This window comes from Euprymna scolopes, chromosome 36 (assembly GCF_053919585.1).
Source record: "Euprymna scolopes isolate OS-2025 chromosome 36, ASM5391958v1, whole genome shotgun sequence".
In the NCBI taxonomy this organism is placed as follows: Eukaryota; Metazoa; Mollusca; class Cephalopoda; order Sepiida; family Sepiolidae; genus Euprymna; species Euprymna scolopes.
In genome coordinates, this window is record NC_136517.1 from 91,157,499 (window position 1) to 91,171,401 (window position 13,903).

Below are 13,903 nucleotides of genomic sequence, written 5' to 3' on the forward strand. Positions count from 1 at the left end.
AACTTTTTTTACAGGTACATAATTTTCGACCGATCCTTCAGTCTTCATCGGTGTAGTGAAAGTATGAGCATGCACGGGGAAAAGGGGAATGGAAAAGGAAGGAAGGAAGAGGAGGAGAAGGAGGTATAGCCAATGAGGAGATGCCACGTCAGTTTTAAATATATACACATATAAGTACGCACATACACACATGCACACAGTACATATACAACCGAATATATATATATATATATATATATATATATATATATATATATATATATATAGAGAGAGAGAGAGAGAGAGAGAGAGAGAGAGAGAGATCATTCAAACGCCACAGTGTTTGAATATATGGTTAAGTGTCAGTTTTACTCATTTAGAAACGCTTTAAAGCTTCATCGTAAAATGCTCACTGACGAGCAGGTTAACTAAGAGTATACATAGATGCAGGTGGGGTGGGGTAGTCTATTATACATATTTACATTTGTATATACAATCTGTGCTAAAAAATAACCGGTGTCTAAATTATTGTGGTAAAATAAATCAATAAATCAATAATTTTCATTGATAAATATTTTTTTATAAATGCGGAGAAATATTTAAAAACCCCTTTCTTTTGTTTGAGATAAAAACGGATTCCATCAAACGATGTGTACATTTATTGTTGATTGTTTTTAGAAGTGTTGTATTTTATGTTCGTACATCCTCTTTTCGCGACTACGTTGTGTTTCACCAATGTATATCTGTGCAAGCTTACTGAAACTTATGCAGGCACAAGGGGAAAACAAATGGATAGATATCTAAGGAAATGTCAGAAACACTAGAGGATGACCTCAAATCTGTAGTGGAATGAGGACAAAAATGGATGGTCACATTCAATGCTGCCAAGACTAAGCTTGTTTCCTTCAATAATGACAAGAAACTTTTCTACCAGCAATAACAACGTCCAAGAACATTTTATCTGAAAGTACTTCTTTTAAATTCCTCGGTCTAACGTTTACAGCGAACATGAACTGGAATAGATACATTGAGAGCATTGCCAAGGCTGCTGCAAAGAAGGTGGGCTCTTTGTACCGTGTTAGAAAACTAGTTACGCCTGAAAGTATCGTGTACCTCTATAAGGCCACCATTCGCCCATGTATGGAGTACTGTTGTCATATTTGGGCTGGTGCATCTGCTTGTCTCTCACTCCTGGACAGAGTTCAAAAGAGAGTCGCCAACCTGATAGGTCTTGAACTGCCATCTAATCTTCCGTTTCTGTCCCATCGACGAAATGTTGCATCCATTTGCCTGTTCTAAAAGTACGTTAATGGTGAATGCTCTGACGAACTACAAGCAGTTGTACCCCCTCTACGTGACTACCCCTGACAAACCCGACAAGCAGCAAAGTCCCACCTCTTCACAGTAGAGATCCCTAGTTGCAAGAAAGCCTTTTACCCCAATAGTTTCTTCCCCAGAACTGCAAGACTTTGGAACTCGCTTCCGGGATTCTGCTTCCCCAACCGTACTGACATGCAGAAGTTCAGGTGTAATGTGAAGGGACATCTTGCTACTCATCTCCCTTCATAATGCCACTGTGCCTTGTTTGGAGTGAAAATTGATCGTTTTTGATCAATTTTCACTCGAAACAAGGCAAAGAAAAGAACAAAAATAAGGACGTGTCGATTCGATAAGCACACGAGTCCCTCACTCTTCCTATCCCTTCGAAAGCAAGCCGGCCGACTTATGGGTCCTAACAGCTGGGTGTAGTTAAAAGCAAAGGACTGATATCTGCGCAGGAATAAAAATTAAAAAGAGAAATTATTGTGCCGGGTTGTAAATACGTGTCAGCGACTTGCGTGTGAATAAAATTTTCTTTCACTTAAAAAAATTCGTGTTAAATCTTTATTTCTTTGCAAGTTTCCAAACACAGTGTTTAGTCGATATTCAAATTAATAGCAACGTTACAGTTCGAAGAATCCAAATAATATATTAATATGTTAAAAATCGGAGTAACAAAATTACATTTCAAGCGAATAAAGGAAAAAAAAAGTTTAAAGTAAAATTGAAAGAAAATTGTATTCAAAACCAAGCCTTACTTACAAAGCAACAGACAAAGCCGTTTTAAAAGGTACAAGGACGTAACTAATTTAAGATGCGCCCATTCAATCAGTATGTTAAGCTGCAGAGATGTGAATAAGACTGTAAAAAAAACTAGGCCGATAGCCATTAGTCGCGTGCTCTCGTGTAATGAATGAATGCGTGAATGTAGGATTGACATGAAATTCTTAAAGATAAACTAAAATGACCGAAAAATGGGCTGAAATGACTTAAACAAATAAAAAGTAAATGACTTAGAATGACTTTAATGAACTTAAGGATGAATTGAATGACATTAAGAATGACTTGAATGCTTAAAAAATAACTTGAATCCTTCAAAAACAACTTGAATGATCTGCAGAATGACTTGAATGGCTTCAAGACTGACTGATTGTAAAGTGGATGATCATTTTACATGAAATTGATACAGAAAAGTGATCCTCCACTTTATATCACAAAGTTACAAACATAAGTACAGCATGTAGTAAGAACAGATGGTATTTATTTGCTCCCCCACCGAGCAAATTAGGCACAAGGCCAATTTTTAATGTGAGGAGTGAAGGGAGGGGGGAAGGGGAAAAGGGGACCAGCTCCCGAGAGGTGGGAAATGGGAGCTGGTTAAAGGTCAGGTATGTGGGGTTGCCCCCACATCTGGTCTTTGTTTGCAGTATCTGCCGGAACAGATGGTATTTATTTGCTCCCCCACCGAGCAAATTAGGCACAAGGCCGATTTTTAATGTGAGGAGTGAAGGGAGGGGGAAGGGGAAAAGGGGACCAGCTCCCGAGAGGTGGGAAATGGGAGCTGGTTAAAGGTCAGACATGTGGGGCTGCCCCCACATCTGGTCCTTGCTAGTCATAGCTTGTAGTATCTGCCGGAACAGATGGTGTTTATTTGCTCCCCCACTGAGCAAATTAGGCACAAGGCCGTTTTTAATGTGAGGTAAAAACCAGCTCCCCTAAAAGTAGGCAAAAAGGGGGCACTCTGGTTACCAAAAATAATAATTGTCCCAGTATAGAGGGTTTCCCCTCCATTGACTGGTACAAATTATCTTAAGTGCAGCATCTGCCGGAACAGATGGTGTTTATTTGCTCCCCCACCGAGCAAATTAGGCACAAGGCCGATTTTTAATGTGAGGAGTGAAGGGAGGGGGAAGGGGAAAAAGGGGACCAGCTACCGAGAGGTTGGAAATGGGAGCTGGTTAATGGTCAGGCATGTTGGGTTGCCCCCACATCTGGTCTTTGCTAGTCATAGCTAGTCATAGCTTGCAGCATCTGCCGGAACAGATACTACACTTTGATCTTGGCCAAAAGGCAAAGAAAAGCTTAAAAGGCTAAGGGTATTTATTTGCAACCTCCACCCAAGAGCAAATTAGACACAAAGACGATTTTTTATGTGAGGAGTGAAAGGGAAACGGGGACCAACTCCCCGGGAAGTAGGGGAGCTGGATAGTGACAATTGGTATGAAGGGTTGCCCCTACATTGACCAAGGTCTTATATGTGAGGTTGTCCGCACATAAGGTATTTGCTTGCAGTATCTGCAGGTACAGATGGTATTTATTTGCTCCCCCACCGAGCAAATTAGGCACAAGGCCGATTTTTAATGTGAGGAGTGAAGGGAGGGGGAAGGGAAAAGGGGGACCAGCTCCCGAGAGGTGGGAAATGGGAGCTGGTTAAAGGTCAGGCATGTGGGGTTGCCCCCACATCTGGTCTTTGCTAGTCATAGCTTGCAGTATCTGCAGGAACAGATGGTATTTATTTGCTCCCCCACTGAGCAAATTAGGCACAAGGCCGTTTTTAATGTGAGGTAAAAACCAGCTCCCCTAAAAGTAGGCAAAAAGGGGGCACTCTGGTTACAAAAAATAATAATTGTCCCAGTATAGAGGGTTTCCCCTCCATTGACTGGTACAAATTATCTTAAGTGCAGCATCTGCCGGAACAGATACTACACTTTGATCTTGGCCAAAAGGCAAAGAAAAGCTTAAAAGGCTAAGGGTATTTATTTGCAACCTCCACCCAAGAGCAAATTAGACACAAAGACGATTTTTTATGTGAGGAGTGAAAGGGAAACGGGGACCAACTCCCCGGGAAGTAGGGGAGCTAGATAGTGACAATTGGTATGAAGGGTTGCCCCTACATTGACCAAGGTCTTATATGTGAGGTTGTCCGCACATAAGGTATTTGCTTGCAGTATCTGCAGGTACAGATGGCATTTATTTGCTCCCCCACCGAGCAAATTAGGCACAAGGCCGATTTTTAATGTGAGGAGTGAAGGGAGGGGGAAGGGAAAAGGGGGACCAGCTCCCGAGAGGTGGGAAATGGGAGCTGGTTAAAGGTCAGGCATGTGGGGTTGCCCCCACATCTGGTCTTTGCGAGTCATAGCTTGCAGTATCTGCAGGAACAGATGGTATTTATTTGCTCCCCCACTGAGCAAATTAGGCACAAGGCCGTTTTTAATGTGAGGTAAAAACCAGCTCCCCTAAAAGTAGGCAAAAAGGGGTCACTCTGGTTACCAAAAATAATAATTGTCCCAGTATAGAGGGTTTCCCCTCCATTGACTGGTACAAATTATCTCAAGTGCAGCATCTGCAGGAACAGATCCTACACTTTGATCTTAGCCAAAAGGCCAAGAAAAGCTTAAAAAACTAAGAACAGCATCTATTAACAACACACGAAAAAGGCCAAGCACAAAAGTGTTATACACAGACCGACCGACCGAGTGACTTATAGGATTGCTTGCGCTTGACTAAATCAGAGGATAGAAGATACTTGTTTATAATGAAGAAGACTGACAGATTGCGTTTTTTTTTTAGAGAGAGGGGGTTCGTTGCATAGAAAATAACGTGACGGATAAATGGACCTAATGACTCCTTTTCCTGGCTAAAAATGACGCGAAGACAGCCTACAAAATGTCACCTAATTTGATTTATTGATAGCAGACATTTTTTTCTTTTATTTCCACATTTGCCATGTGAGAATTGAAATATACTTCAACGAAAACAGTAGTTTTTTTAATCTAATTCCTCCAAGCATTTAATTAGTACCAGCAATGACTTCAGCAGATTTTAATGTATCGTTCACACTTCTCGTTTTTCTTCCAACTAGTAATTTCGAATAAGAGGTCCAAACGCAAATGTTAGACGTATATATATATATATATATATATATATATATATATATATATATATATGTGTGTGTGTGTGTGTGTGTGTGTGTGTGTGTGGTAGATACATGAAAAAATTCCATAAAAAAACGGTAAACAGTAAAAAACTCGGAAGGAAGAAAACTAGGTAAAATTTTGTTTGCCTCGCTTTCCTTAAAAGCAAGATAGATTCCATGTTTTTCATTAATATCGTTTTCCTTACGTCTAAAGGTTCTTGTGAGTATTTTCAACCGATATAAGGTTTGAGATTGTCCGAATAATCGCGAAACGATTGTAAGGTATTATAAAAATACACTACTTGCTACTATCAATCCGATCTTTGTTGTCTTGTATTTTGTGAAAATCATATGTATATGTATATATATATATATATATATTCTCCTATCTTGGGTTGAGCATATTGGGAAGTAATATACAAGCTGCCATTAGCAAATTAAGCGTAATGATTAGAAAACTTTGACTGTCGTTTGGGGATCGTGTTTCGATCCTGGCTTGAAGTAGTGGCTGTTTAAATTTGAAATTAAATTTAGTAATTTAGTGAAGGGTATGTATGCATACATATCTATTTTTGGTGGTTAGCTCAATTTTTGAAAACAATCAAGAAAGAAAATTTAAAAGAAAATAAAAATGTATAGGAAAAATAGAAAAGACTACTCAGCAAACAAAGAATTCCTAATTTTATTGGTCTAATATCTAACCTATTTGAATAATTATTTAATAAACTGGTATTGTACATTCTATTAACTGACATATTTAATCTCCAGTTATTTCTAAAAGAATGAACAATTGACTGAATTCCTAAATTAATTATCTGACATAAATAATATTTAGCTATTTACGAGAACAATGACGATCTTCATTCCTAGGATTTCAATATGTATTATCTTTTAACACATGTTTACTGGGTTCGATTCTAACCTTTTCCTAATATTATTTTCAAACATATCTAGTTTTGCATTCTTACTCGCTGGGGTCTTCCCCTTTTCGTAACACGTCAAGTTCATGCTGTCGAACTCGAGAATCTTTTTAATCGAGTTTTATCTCTATGTCCATAAGTATACAACTCCGTTGACCGTCAAGGCGCCCTTGCCTGCATGAATCTTTTCTATCTTATCTTATCTAAACTTTATATTCCAGAAAAGTGAGAATGTGTGAGGACACTTCTCAACCTATATACTCAAAGTTCTTTTTTTAAATTTACAGACTTGGCCTCCGGTGTATAGGATATTCAGACATGTGGAAAACGTTATAATCCGTTTTCGTAAGATAAAATGGCTACTAAAATGTACAAAACTGTAAAATTGGTACGTGGGAGGCCACCAGATATTTATCTATATCCAACTGTTTCACGACTTCGCATGCGTGGTCGTGAAGCATTACTGCTTCCTTATGTTAAGTATGAGTTGGTGTTAAAGGTCTCTTGAAAGCTATATCAAGCTGGTGTCATGGTTGTCGTACTTAATGCACTGTCTTTAGGCTTTGGTTTGGATTTCAGCTCGAGTAATTATTTTACTTACAGGAAGTGAGTTGTTTATAAAAAAAAACATTGTGCACGTGTTTGTCTTTCTTTCCCTTTTTTTTCTTTTTTTTAATCTAATGTTATGTTTAATAACTCCGGTATTTCTGTTTATAATAAATAAAAATGCTGCATTAATTAAAATATAATATTTATGCATATTTTACGAGCGGGCAATGCCAGGTATGTCTTCTTGTATAGTTGAGTTTTTTTTTTGTTTTTTTTATTTTTACATTGATATTAGAAGCCTACTTTTTCTATCTAAAAATACAAAAACAAACTTCTTAATATTCTAAGTCATGGATATACAAACCACTACATGAAATTTAACTAATTTGAATATTCATTTAAAAAATGAACGTTAATTAATTACTTGTTCATTTCTCATGGATTCCTCGTAGATGATTGGTACCATACTAGTGACCTTGTCAGTGTATTTCTGAATATTTGGTCTACAGAGTTAAAATTTTATAGATATGGTATTCGGATATTTAGCACACATTTGATTTGTTTTTTTAGCCGGCAAAAATTGGTGCTAATAGGTCAAAATTTAAAAGAAAACAATTGACCTTTGGCAGGGTAAGTCAGCTAAACCTGTTTATATGCATAAGTTACATTCATACGTTAACCAACGTTAATTATTACTATTTTAAACTTACTATATAGAGTACTCGAACCGATGCGAAACTTTATATTTGGCTTTTAGACGGGGAAAATCCGTGCAAAAGTATGAACATTTTAAAAAATGGAACTTGCCAGGTGAAGGTCGAACAACGGCATTACGAATATGCATGCGTAATGTAATAGCTATTGGTTCATATTTTAGTTTTTAGCCTTTCAGCAAATATGTCTTCATAACTTAAGACTTATCCCCCAAAATAAAAAGTAAATCGTAAGCTAAACGTTTTGGTTTCGATTTTTAGTGGTAACACACAAGTCATTTTATTAAACTTTTTAAATCATTGATATATATTGGGTCCAATAAAGTATAATAATAAATACGAAATATTCATTAATAAAAAATATCATATTTAAGCGTATTTTACGATCGGGCAATGCCGAGCATACTGGGTGGCTTGCTAGCAGTGTCAGAAATCGCTCTGAAGAATGCGCGAACAAAAAATTGAATAATTCGACCTCCCATCTTTACAAGCTTATAACTACTTGACAAATGTAAGTCAAACCCTATTTTTTCAATTAAAGCAGCAAATACCAAATTTTAAAAGATAACAGGTATAATAACAAATTATGCAACCTTTGTTTTTTCAAATCGGTTTTCTTTAAAAATAAATTTGAAGAAAATCAACGAAACTTTTATTACTTCGGTTATAAAAAATCGATGTAAATTCGAAAAAATCACTTACCTATAAAAATAGTATTGAATATTTAGTTCCATTTTTCATTGTTTAGAATTTATATTTATATTTTTCATTTATTTTTTAAATAAAAGCATTTTTTATACGTCTGTTTGAAAAAAGCCCGATTACGCAAGCATTTTTACGTCTTTATCGTTAGCCGTCTAGCCTTGTGCCTGAAGACATACGTGTTCCCATATTTTAAAAATAGTCAAATTTTACTTATAAGTTTTTACCTTAAAAAAAAACGCTCCAGAATTTTGTTCTTTTCTCAAAGAAATACATAATTTTTTTATTTATTATATTTTCATTCTTCTTTATCGGGTGAATATTTTTTTGATATCTAAAAATAAGAAAACATTGAATGAAATAGAAAAAAATGTCCGCAGCGTCCAATATTGACAAGAAAATTCTAAACATAAAATAAGCTTCCACTTAAAAAAAAATCAACGCGGTTTTAGAAAAAAAAAAAGGAATTACACTTTAGACTTTACAAATAAATTTGCAAACACACTTATTTTTTGTTTTAAATTTGAATATTTTATTTATTGATCTTTTATCTTCGATTTGTAATATATAAAACTTTGGTACGTAAATTAATTATTTAAATCTAAATAGACATTTCAAAATGGGGGGTGAATTTAACAAAAAACGTTTGTCTAAAATATTAAATTTTATTTATTGAAAAGAGCATAAAATTTCACATTGATCATGAAAATATTATAAAAATTGAACAAATAGAAAAATTTTGATAGATTTTTAAAGTTTAAAAATTGAAAAATATTTAATTCGTAAAATTCAATTGATTTTATTACGTAAAAAATGGCTGCCTGAACGCACGCAGGCACTTTTTAAACACTGTTTTTTTTTTAAATAAAAAATACTATTTCTATTATTTTTTAAACAACTTTAATAGTTTATTTTGGAAGTATATGCCATAAAGAAAATAAACAACCCACTTTAAAAAGAAAAATTACGAGTTTTTTTAATATTTTATTTGCTGTTTTGTGTTAGGGGTGTCAAAAATTCACCGAAAATTCTGATAAACCTTGCGGCCTGCTAGTTAGTTATAAAAACATATCGGCAATTTTTATTATAAGTTACACCACAAGTTTTGTTATCAAAGTAGATAATTTGAAGTTACTATCCATTATTAAGAACTATAGTAAATTTTCTAGGATAAAAATCCAGCCGAAAGAAACTCCTTAAAGGCCAACAACGGCATCATTTGAAGAAACTAGAATTTTGGTTAGTAGAGAGCTTTCTGTATATTTTCTCAATGGCCAAAGAAATATATGTTAATATTTTTAATTTTGGATTTACTAATACATTAAATATTTTATTTCTCCCATTTGATTATAAGTTAGTAGTTAGTTCTCCCTTTCACCATGAGCGCTATAGACTTTCTAATCTCTTGTAGTAGTAATATAAATAAAGTATATTTACTTGTAAATATTTTGTATCTTCTGTTATGTTAAAATAAAAGTATCTAATAAGTTTTAGTTACATCTCAAGGAATTATAAAGTGATATGTTACCATAAAAAAGGTGATTTGTTGTCACCATGACATGCTGTTCCTGGAGCTCAGGCTTGCAACATTTGCAAGTGTATAAACCCGTGAGAATCGGGATTGCAATTTAGTTTCAGGGGTAGAGGACTCTTAATTGCTGATTAGTTCGAGGTGAGTCGTAATTGATACGATGTCACGCATGGAAACTTATTGATTGGACCAGGGGGAGATTTGATGATTACTGCTTGAGGAAATGTTAAAAAATAGGATCACTAATTGGGGGACCAATTAGAGGTTGGTCGACAGTTCGAGTCAGAATTTAGTGGATACCGATAGAAAGTACCATCGAGGACAAAAATGAGCTGACGCTATCATTATTTTCATCTACTTTGTTTGTGACGTCACAAATGAGAGGCGTTTATTATATCACGATCACTCTCCCTCTCTCTCACCCTCTCTCCTTCTCTCTCTATCCCTGTCTCTCTCTCCCTCTCTCCTTCTCTCTCTATCTCTGTCTCTGTCTCTCCGTCTCTCTCCCTCTCTCCTTCTCTCTCTATCTCTGTCTCTGTCTCTGTATCTCCCTCTCTCTCTCACTCTCTCCTTCTCTCTCTATCTCTGTCTCTGGCTCTGTCTCTCTCTCCATCTCTCTCCCACTCTCTCCCTCTCTCATTCTCTCTCTATCTCTCTCTCCCCCTCTCTCTCTCTCCCTGTCTCTCCTTCTATTTTTATTTCTGTCTCTGTCTCTCTCCCTCTCTCTCTCCCTCTCTCCTTCTGTCTCTGTCTCTGTCTCTGTCTCCCTCTCTCTCCCTCTCTCTCCCTCTCCCCTTCTCTCCTTCTCTTTCTATCTCTGTCTCTGTCTCTGTCTCTGTCTCTCTCTCCCTCTCTCCTTCTCTCTCTATCTCCCTCTCTCCTTCTCTCTATCTCTGTCTCTCTCTCCCTATCTCTTTCCCTCTCTCCTTCTCTCTCTATCCCTATCTCCGTCTCTGTCTGTCTCTCCCTCTCTCTCTCCCTCTCTCCTTCTCCCTCTTTCTCTGTCTCTCCCTCTCTCCTTCTCTCTCTATCCCTATCTCTGCCTCTGTCTATCTCTCCCTCTCTCTCCTTCTCTCCTTCTCCCTCTGTCTCTGTCTCTCCCTCTCTCTCCCTCTCTCTCCCTCTCTCCTTCTATCTCTATCTCTGTCTCTGTCTCTCTCTCCCTCTCTCCTTCTCTCTCTATCTCTATCTCTGTCTCTATCTCTGTCTCTGTCTCTCTCTCCCTCTCTCTCCCTCTCTTCTTCTCTCTCTCTGTCTGTCTCTCTCTCTCCCTCTCTCCTTCTCTCTCTATCTCTGTCTCTCGCTCCCTCCCTCTCTCTCGTTCTCTCTCTATCTCTGTCTCTGTCTCTCTCCCCCTCTCTCCCTCCCTCTCTCCTTCTCTCTCTATCTCTGTTTCTATCTCTGTCTCAGTCTCTCTCCTTCTCTCTCTCTCTCTCTCTCTCTCTCTCTCTGGTCTTTTACCTCACACTCTTATTTTATACAGCATCTATCACTTACGAAACTAGTTCGAGAAATGTTTATTAATACTAGGTTGTCGAATATTAGATTTGTAAAATTATATGAGATGTGAACTTTAAAATATTACTTTCAAAATAATAATAATAATAATAATAATAATAATAATAATAATAATAATAATAATAATAGTAATAATAGTAATAATAATAATAATAATAATAATAATAATAATATTGGTAAATAAAAAATAAACGTAGGTGAATGAACTAATTAATTTATAATTAGATATTAAGCAGAAATGAATTATAACTTAATGTAATGACTTATGACTATAAAAAAATTCATAAATATGTAATCTTTTCTATTGAAAGGTTTTCATACTAACAATTTATATTCAACGTATTAGTTAATTAATTTATAATATACACTGAATTAATCATAGAATAATATTAATTGAAAGAACTGTATAAACATTACTTATTACTGAAATTATAGGATGGAAAGTGTTAAGTATGAAAAAGAATTAATGGTGAACAAACTGAGTTGATACATCGATGGTTTTATTCAAAGGGCGATAACTCTTTCATACTAAAAATTAAATTAATTTTAACTTTTTTTCGCTTAAGGTAAACAACTTACCGTAAGGGATGATGTAATATAACCGGAAATTGTAAACAAGTTGGGTTTTTTTTTTAGTTTCGTATATGCAAACATCTATAATAGATTATAATTATTGACGTTAATTTCGTAAATATGGATACATTAATTATAATTAATAAATTTACTAATTATTACATAGAACGTTTCTAATTAATAGAACTTGAATAGATGGGTTTAGTACCTTTATTTCTAAATTCAAAATGGCCTAATATATTATAAGGTATTTACAGCTTCTCTTCCAATTTTCGGATTTAATTGTCAAAATAAACTTTATTTTCTTTTGATTGATTGATTGTTGCTATTTCTTCAGAGGAGTTAAAGGGCAAAATAGATTCACTAATTGATATAATAATTAAATGATTAATTTTATGCTACGAAACAGATAATGTCAAGAATTGCTAATGTCAATTGAATTAAAGAAATGAATTGTAAGATCTTATTAAATAAGTAAATAAACTAAATTTCCACGGATATATATATATATATATAATTATTTTTTTTACTATAATAATTAAATACCTACAGACACTAGTGTTTCATCCTTTCGGGATTCTTCAGTGCAGGGTGTCACGATTACTACCAGTCGAACTATTCGATATATAAATATATATATATATATATATATATATATATATATATATTTCCAAGTTTAGAATATCAAGTTTTATCTGATTTCTCAAATTATATCTTTACTGCATTTTCAGGCAGGTACTCATTATATCCTTACCTTAAAAAACTTAGGCAAAAACACATTCTGCTTATTTCTCGTAAATATATATATTCTCTGGAACTCAATAAAGGCAATCTAAATATAAAAAAAATGTTCATATAAAAAATATGCTTACATTTTTTTACTATTAGGATTGGTATGTACAAACTAACGCTTCAAGTAAATGATTAACCTATATATGTTACATGACAAGGGCTGTCCCCTGTTCATGTAAGTATAAAAATAGAGAGATTAGTTAGAATGAAAATAAGAGAAAGCATAAATCGAACCCTGGACATAAGTTTTAAAGAACAATAGGTTTAAATGGAATGTCCAGTAAATTGTTAATTCGGATGAAATAAATAATAAATAAACTATTCAATTGTTAAAAGAATGTGGATAATAAAATATGAGTTAAATAAATTAGATATGTAGGTTAAATTCCTTTGTGGAAACAACACAAGAAAAATAGGTTATTGGGAAATCAATGTCGAAAACGTGCAAAGTCGCGCATGTTGAAACACGTGAATTTTGCTCACGTGGCCGGGATGCATGGATTTCTCAATATAGTAGAGAGAGAGTCAGAGACAGTCTTAGAGACAGGCAGAGACAGTCAGGGGAGACGGTCAGTGAGAAAACTCAGAGACAGGCGGACGTCTGAAGCGAGACGTTACTTCAGAAACTAAAATGTGAAACTTTGAATTCTTGGTGATGGAACGACCGGTCGTGAGGAAATAAATTCAGCATGTGTTTTGTGATAAAGCTCATCTTTGTGTTTGTGATTTCTACAAAAAGGTAAATTGTATTGTTATTATATGTCTGTGTATAAAATGTCATTACAACAACATCTCTCTCTCTAAGATACAACATCATATGTAATAAGACAAGAACTCTCACTAAGACTCATATCATTACTAATAAGAACTCTCACAAGAAAAAGCGTCACTTATAATAGTCTCTCTCTAAGACTCTTTAATGAAACAACTATATAACATATATATATATATATATATATATATATAATCAAAACATATATATACATATATTCAAAACACACACACACATATATATATATATATATATATATATATATATATATATATATATATATTTATAGTCATGGACATACAGTCCTGTTTCGTTGTATCACAACTCATCAGTGCCATCTCTCCGAAGCCAAGGATTGAACCTAGAACCGTCGTGTTTACAGTCGGCAGTTCTCCACTCGACCATGGAATCGACGCCGTAAATAACTCGTCGGAATTTCTATTTAAATAGACACCCGCCGCCACTTTTATATATATTTAAAACGTGAGGTGTATTTTTTTTTATTTTATTAAATAAACAAATATTAATTTATTTAAAGTTTCACGTTTTCAGCTCATAAAAATAGTCTTCATCAGTTATTTTTTAAAGCAATACTTTTTTCTATTTTTCTTACTTTTT

At 34.7% G+C, this 13,903-nt stretch overlaps 2 pseudogenes; both read right to left on the reverse strand.

The window, feature by feature from the left end:
• Nucleotides 1-3,891: 3,891 nt before the first annotated feature.
• Nucleotides 3,892-4,038, reverse strand: LOC145260890 (U2 spliceosomal RNA; annotated as a pseudogene).
• A 512-nt stretch (nt 4,039-4,550) lies between these two features.
• LOC145260852 (U2 spliceosomal RNA) lies at nt 4,551-4,694 on the reverse strand (annotated as a pseudogene).
• Between the last annotated feature and the right edge of the window lie 9,209 nt (nt 4,695-13,903).